This window comes from Prionailurus bengalensis, chromosome D3 (assembly GCF_016509475.1).
Source record: "Prionailurus bengalensis isolate Pbe53 chromosome D3, Fcat_Pben_1.1_paternal_pri, whole genome shotgun sequence".
In the NCBI taxonomy this organism is placed as follows: Eukaryota; Metazoa; Chordata; class Mammalia; order Carnivora; family Felidae; genus Prionailurus; species Prionailurus bengalensis.
Window position 1 is genome coordinate 52818031 of NC_057356.1, and position 7218 is coordinate 52825248.

Sequence of the window (7218 nt, forward strand, 5' to 3'; positions counted from 1 at the left end):
GTGCACCTGGGTGGATTAGTCGTTTGTGTCCAACTTCAGCTCAGGTCATGATCTCACAGTTTGTGGGTTCAAGCCTTGCATGGGGCTCTGTGCTGATGATGGCTCAGAATCTGGAGCCTGGTTCAGATTCTGTGTTTCCCTCTCTCTCTCTGTCCCTCCCTCACTTGTGCTCTCTCTCTCTCTCTCTCTTTTTCATGAGGTCTTATATTGGTCTCCACTTTCAGTGGTTATCACTGTGCCTGTCACAGTGTAGGCCCTTAGTAAACAGTTGTTGAACAAATATGTATATAAGCTATCCAACTACCTGTAACCCATAGACTAATTATTAACAAATGATGACATTACTTTGAGATAAGTAAATGTAAAATGGTGGCTATAAGCAAACCTGAAATTTACACCAGGGCATCTGAGAAGGCATTCCATAAAGAGGCTGTGATCCTTCAAAACAATTGAAAATATGCAGTGAGAAATTTGTGTAATTTCCAGTTGCAGGAAGCATATGAACAACATTGACAAACAGTGGTCATAAGCATGAGACTCAAACCGATAACAAGTCCCAGAATTCCTAATTACAATCATTGGCTCGCAATGAAGCTGTATTCCATTCAGACAATTCTATGGAGCTTGCTCCATAGAAAGTAATAGCAGGAATTGATGGTTGGATTTTTCATCTAATCAGTTTGGGGGAAGCCAGCCAATAAATATTGGATGGATAGATATAGAGATGGATAGATAGATAGATAGACAGATAGATAGATAGATAGATGAGAGATAGATAGAGCAAGCTATAGGTATCAATAGCTATCCTGCTGAAGATTGAAGTGTCATTATCAGGGGCTAAGAGGTAGAGGAGAGAGGGGGATGCTATTTAAAGGGTTCAAGCCTTCGGTTATAAAATGAATAAGCTTTGGAGATCTAATGTATAGCCTGGTGACTATAGTTAATAACATTGTATTTTGTACTTGCAATTTGCTAAGAGGGTAGACCTTAAAGTGTTCTCACCACACACACACACACACACACACACAAACCAAAAAAATGTAACTCTGAATTGATGGATTTCTTAATTAATCTGACTCTGATAATCATGTCATGAAGTATATGTGTAGTAAACCATCACATTGTACACTTTGTGCATATAAATTTTATTTGTCAATTAAACCTCAATAAAACTGAAGAGCAAAACCGAAAACAAGTGCCGTCATTCCCCTGACATTTGCCTGGCCAGTGACTGTGCTAGAACTCCTAGCCGCCCCCACGATTTATAGTCTCAGCCGAGTGGGCCTTCTGGGAAACACAGTCCCGTCAAACACGAACCTGTTCAAGTACTTCCAGTGTGTGCTAGCTTCTTCAAAAGGTCATCTTAATATGCCACAACTACCTTTCAAATCTTTTCTTCCTTCTCAATGTCCTGTATTGAGAAGGACATTGTATTGAGATTTCTTCCTTCTCAATGTCCTTCTCAATGTCCTGTATTCAGTTTGTTGCTGCTTCCTGAACATTTGAATGTAACTCTTTCCTTCTTTCTATTTCTCAACAACTATCACCACATAAATTAAAATAAGCCACCTCCTCTTTCTCTGAGCACTTCTTTTTTTTCTCATCTCTTCTTTTTCTTTTTTCTTATAACAAATTTATTGAAATAGAATTCGTGTCTTTCTTTCTCACACTCATTTTACTTCACTTAATAGCAATCCTCATTAGCATATTGCTGGCTAGCATGATTTTCATAACAAATCCTAGAGTCTAGAGTAGGGGTGAAGAGGTCCTTGAAGGGAGAGAAGGAAAGAGCTGTAAGGGGGTAATGCCTAGCTGGTCCTTGCTGAGCAGAGGAAAGACAAGACCCTTTGAATATTCATACCAAAAAAATTTATACCACTAGCTACTTAGACAGGAAGTTAATTTAAAAGGTGGTCCCTGCCATAAATGAACTTCTAATTTGGGGGGGGACGGATTACTTGGATATGAAGTAATAAAGGGTGGGAGGTGGGACTGGGGAGTGTCAAGTATGTCCTTTCTGACTTTGAGACAGAACAAGCCTTCCTGGAACTCTGACAAATACCTCAAGTTTAAAATGTCTCAAACCAAAGCCATTGTCTTTCCATAAAAAAACAAAAACAAAAACAAAAACAAAAGCAACTCCTTTGTGTTTCTCTTCTTTGTAGTTAATGGTTTCATGATCTTCCCACTTACTCAAGAAAGGAACCGGGGAATCATCCTCGACATCATCTCTGCTTCACATCCATCGGTCTCCAGGTTAATTGCTGTATTTGACTCCTCATCTGTCATCTGGACTGTCTTCATTGGTCTTCCATCCAGCTCTATGAGCCGTCCAATCCATCCTCCGTAATTGTGGCTTTCCAAGTATGTTTCTTGGAACTCCAGTTTTCTTGTTTTTTGCTCATTTTGTTTTGCTTTTGGCTGTTTGGTTGGGGCTCTGTTTGTTTTGGGAATCCCTATTTCCACTTCCACTAGAATGCCTCCTTTAATGTTGCGCACAGATCCTTCCCTAGCTTCCCCGCCTAAAGAAAATCTTTTCCAAGTCTTCTGTGCATACAGGCTCTGACATGTGCCTCTGTTATTTGGTATCTGACCAAAGTGTTGCAATTACTTGATTTATAAATCTGTCTCCTCCGGGAGCGCATTAATTTTCTATTCTTCGTATGCTCAGATAATTGCAGAATTCTGGGTTTGATCTATGTTGGGACAAAGAGTGGATGATACTGTTAGTAACAAAGAGGAGGACGGCAGCAAAATGCTAGTTTGTGAAGGCATTAAATAATTTGCCTCTGAGGATACTGAGTTTGATATTTCTGTGAGCCATAAAGCTGGAAATAGTTAGTGAGAAATATGGATGTGGAATTCAGGGGACATCCAGTCTGGAGATGCAAACTTGATTATTAGCAGTATACAGATAACTAGGACAACTCCAAATGGTAACAATTAATCTATTTGCTCCATAGATTCTGGTGTGGAGAGGATTGTTCTGATGTAAGAAAGTCTATGTTTTGTATCCTCCTTCTCATAGACATTTACCAGCTGAAGATTGAAATTTACATTGTAGGGGTGCCTGGGTGGCTCAGTCAGTTAAGCCTCTGACTTCAGCTCAGGTCGTGATCTTGTGGTTCTTCAGTTCGAGCCCCGTGTTGGGCTCTGTGCTGACAACTCAGAGCCTGGAGCCTGCTTCAGATTCTGTGTCTCCCTCTCTCTTCCCCCGCTTCCCCCGCTCATGATCTGTCTCTTTTTCTCTCTCAAAAGTAAATAAAGATTTTAAAAAATTAAAAAAAAAAGAAATTTACATTGTAGAATGTCATGAATAAGCAACATAGATTCATAGTTTCCTATAATTCTCTTTTAGGATGAAGAGGTTATAAACATTTTTTCCATTGTATTATAGATATGGAAGGCCATTTGAGGAGAAATGTTCAGGGTGCAACCATTGGTCAGACTTGCATTTAAATCCTGGCTCTATGAAAACCTACCAGTCTGAGCTTGATTAAGTCTGCTAACCTCTGTCAGCGTCAGTTTTCTTATTAGTAAATAGGAATAGTAATGCCTAAATTGTACACATATTGTTAATATTTTCAATGAGATAATATCTGTGAAAAGAAAACTCTGAGGGTGCCTGGGTGGCTTAGTTGGTTAAACGTCCGACTTTGGCTCAGGTCATGATCTCACAGTTCGTGAGTTTGAGCCCCACATGGGGCTCTGTGCTGACGGCTCAAAGCCTGGATCCTGTTTCAGATTCTATGTCTCATTCTCTCTCTACCCCTCTGCTGCTCATGGTCTCTCTCTCTCTCTAACAAAAACCAAAACATTAAAAAAAGAACATTCTGGAATGCTTGCACACGGTAGGTGCTCAATAAATGTCTTCAAAAACCATTTATTGAGTTCCCTCTATGTGCTATGCACTGTTCTAGGCACAAAGATCCCTTCCTTGGTGGAGCTTACACTCCAATGCAGGGAGAGGAGAGGAAACAATAAACAATGAACACAGTGAACAAGTAAATTCTATTTTATGCCAAATGACAATGTAATTCATTTGACATTGAAACTCATGTAGTGCAGAGAGCCACAGACTTCAATGCCTGCAGGGGCCAGAAAAGAAATCAAAATAAATATGCCAGATTGGATGAAAAAACAGCCCTTTTTAATTATTCTGCTTTTGAAAAGATAAGAATACAGACAATATGACTCCTTTCTCTTCCTAAATCTACCTTCAAAAAATGATAGTACAGGGCTTGCTTCCGCGACACATGTACTAAAATTGGGACGATACAGAGGATGAGCATGGTCCCTGTGCAAGGATGACACTCAAATGCGTGAAGCATTCCATATTTAAAAAGAAGGAAGGAAGAAAGAAAGAAAGAAAGAAAGAAAGAAAGAAAGAAAGAAAGAAAGGGAGGGGGGAAGGAATAGTACAAGTGTCATAACAAATGGCAGCTGACACCCTTCCTATCTGAGACACGAATGGCAAGCTTCACAGGTCACCGGCATCGGCAGAGGGCACTGGGAATGCCACTTTTTCACTTCTAGCCAATTGGTGGCCTTTGGGAACATGGACTCGGGGTCACCAGAACTGCCAAGTCTTAAAGAGAACTCACAAATTTACATTTTGGGTAAAAGGTCTTGTTTGGAATACAGCCATGTATTTATAATTTTTTTCAACTGTGAAAGTTTCCCGTCTTCTCCCTTCCTCCTCCCCTCCAAACTTTGCCAGCTACATCTGGCCAGCAGACATAAGCAAGTTTTAATGTCTAACACACCTTAAGTTTTACTTACTTGATTTTTTTAAATATGTTTTTGCTCTGCAGTATTTTGTCAAACTTGGCGAGTGAAAGAGCATGTCTCTTCACTCTGACTATATAGTCCCTTAACTAATGTATAAGGAATTAATATTTTGTCAAGAATCGTACTGGCCCGGAGCAGAGTGACACTGATTACAAATAAGAAACAGTATTCCTCCTGCACATTTGTCCCCAGATTACCTCATATCATTATGAAACCCCTCCCTTAGTTACGGTGCCCTGATTTTGTTCAGCTGAAAAACCCTTATCTCTCACTCTTTCTTGTTGATAGAGATGAAATTGTGACTAAGTTCTCCCAAGGATATACAGAAGTTGTTGGAGAGAGCTTCTGGAATGCTCCCTAAAAGTCATCTCTTCCTCCTTCCTCCTTCCTCTTTTTTTTTTTTAGGATGGAGAGAGAGTTCAAGTGGGGCAGAGCAGCAGAGGGAGAGAGAAAGAGAGAGAGAGAGAGACAGAGAGAGAGAGAGAGAGAATGAATTTCAAGCCAACTCCAGGCTCAGCATGGAGCTAGATGCGGGGCTTGATCCCATGACACTGGGATTGTCTTTTTTCCTGTCATAGGCACGGATATGATGGCTGGAGCTGCGTTAGTCATCTTGTGATTGTGGAGCAATTCGTACAAACGATGGTTGAGCAGAAAAAATGAAGGTTCCGAGGACATTAAGAAGCGTCCATAGAAATCCAAGACTTTGAACTTGTTTTACATTTAGTGAAAATAAACTTTGACATTGTCTAAGACACTTTATCTCTTTTTAAAAAAATGCTTATTTATTTTTGAGAGAGAGAGAGAGAGCGGGGGGAGGGGAAGAGAGAAAGGGAGACAGAGGATCTGAACGGGGCTCTGCACTGACTGCAGAGAACACAATGTGGGGCTCGGACTCAGGAACCGTGAGAACATGACCTGAGCCCAAGTCTGAAGTTTAACCGACTGAGCCACCCGGGCGCCCATAAGCCCCTTTATTTCTGTTACCAAGTGGTCTGAGACCAGTCCTAGCCAATTCACTGGAGTCATTTTTTTAAAATCCATTTTTATATAGCCTCTAACATAAAAGAGCAGAATTCCAGCTGAGTCAATTAGCATATGGAATCACCATTTGTCATACAGTAAAATCATAAAATTGTCTTCTTTGTCACATGCTGAAACCTCTGCAATTTCCTGTGTTTGTCAAACTCAACTTTACTCATTTCGAAGTCTATTTAAGTTGCCATAAGTTTTAGATAATGATAGAAATTCACTGGGGGGCGCCTGGGTGGCTCAGTCGCTCGAGTGTCTGACTTCAGCTCAGGTCAGGATCTCGCGGTTTGTGAATTTGAGCCCCGAGTCTGGAGCCTGCTTCAGACTCTCTCTCTCTCTCTCTCTCTCTCTCTCTCTCTCCCCCTTCCCTGCTTGTGCTCTCTCTCTTTCAAAAATAAATAAACATTAAAAAGATTTTTAAAAATGAAATTCATTAGATTAATAGAAAATAAATTTTAAAAATATTTTTATGTTTATTTATTTTTGAAACAGAGAGAGCACAATCAGGGGAGAGACAGAGAGAGAGAGACAGACAGACAGAATCTGAAGCAGGCTCCAGGCTCTGTGCTGTCAGCACAGAGCCCCACGAACCATGAGATCATGACCTGTGCCAAAGTCAGATGCTTGACCGACTGAGCCATCCAGGCCCCCTGGAAAAGAAATTTTATTTACGTTTACTTACCTGAAATTAACTGAAAAATAAGATCATGCCTCAGGCTATTAGAAAGGAGCAAAATATTGAATCTTTCAGACTCATAAGGCAACACATTACTTTGATCACACAATTCATAGGAACAGAGGATGAAGTGGTAAAAGTAGTTCGCTACATTTCAAAATCTGTGTCTTGGGGCACCGGGCTCGCTCTGTCAGTTAAGCATCTGACTCTTGATTGCTGCTCAGGTCACAATCTCACAGTTTGTGAATTCGAGCCCACACAAGGCTCTGCGCTGCTGGTGTAGAGCCTTGGGATTCGGTCTCTCTCCCTCGCTTTCTGCCCCTCCCACACTTGCACTGTCTCTGTCTCTCTCAAAATAAATAAACTTTAAATATATATACCTATATATATTATATAAATATATATACCTATACATATGTAATGTATACACCTATATATATTATAGTTGAAAAGATTGAAACAAATGAGATTCGATGACTTATTAAAGACATACAAGAGGTCTCTTCACTCCTAGATCCACAGGTTCCTACAGACAGGATTCTGACTTTAGAGAGGCTGGAAAAGTCCATTTTCAAGAGATCCAGAAAAGATACCCCTTTCTTGATTTCCACGGAACAATTAGTACTTCATTTTATCTTCAGACAATTTAGAAAACACTGAGATGTCTTCAAGACTAACCATTTAAAAATCTTAGCCAAAAGAAAATGAGTTCCCAAATT

General features: G+C 40.2%; 1 pseudogene; it reads left to right on the forward strand.

Moving 5' to 3' along the window:
- The first annotated feature begins 4241 nt into the window (after positions 1 to 4241).
- On the forward strand, positions 4242 to 4342 carry LOC122471127 (annotated as a pseudogene).
- Positions 4343 to 7218: the final 2876 nt, after the last annotated feature.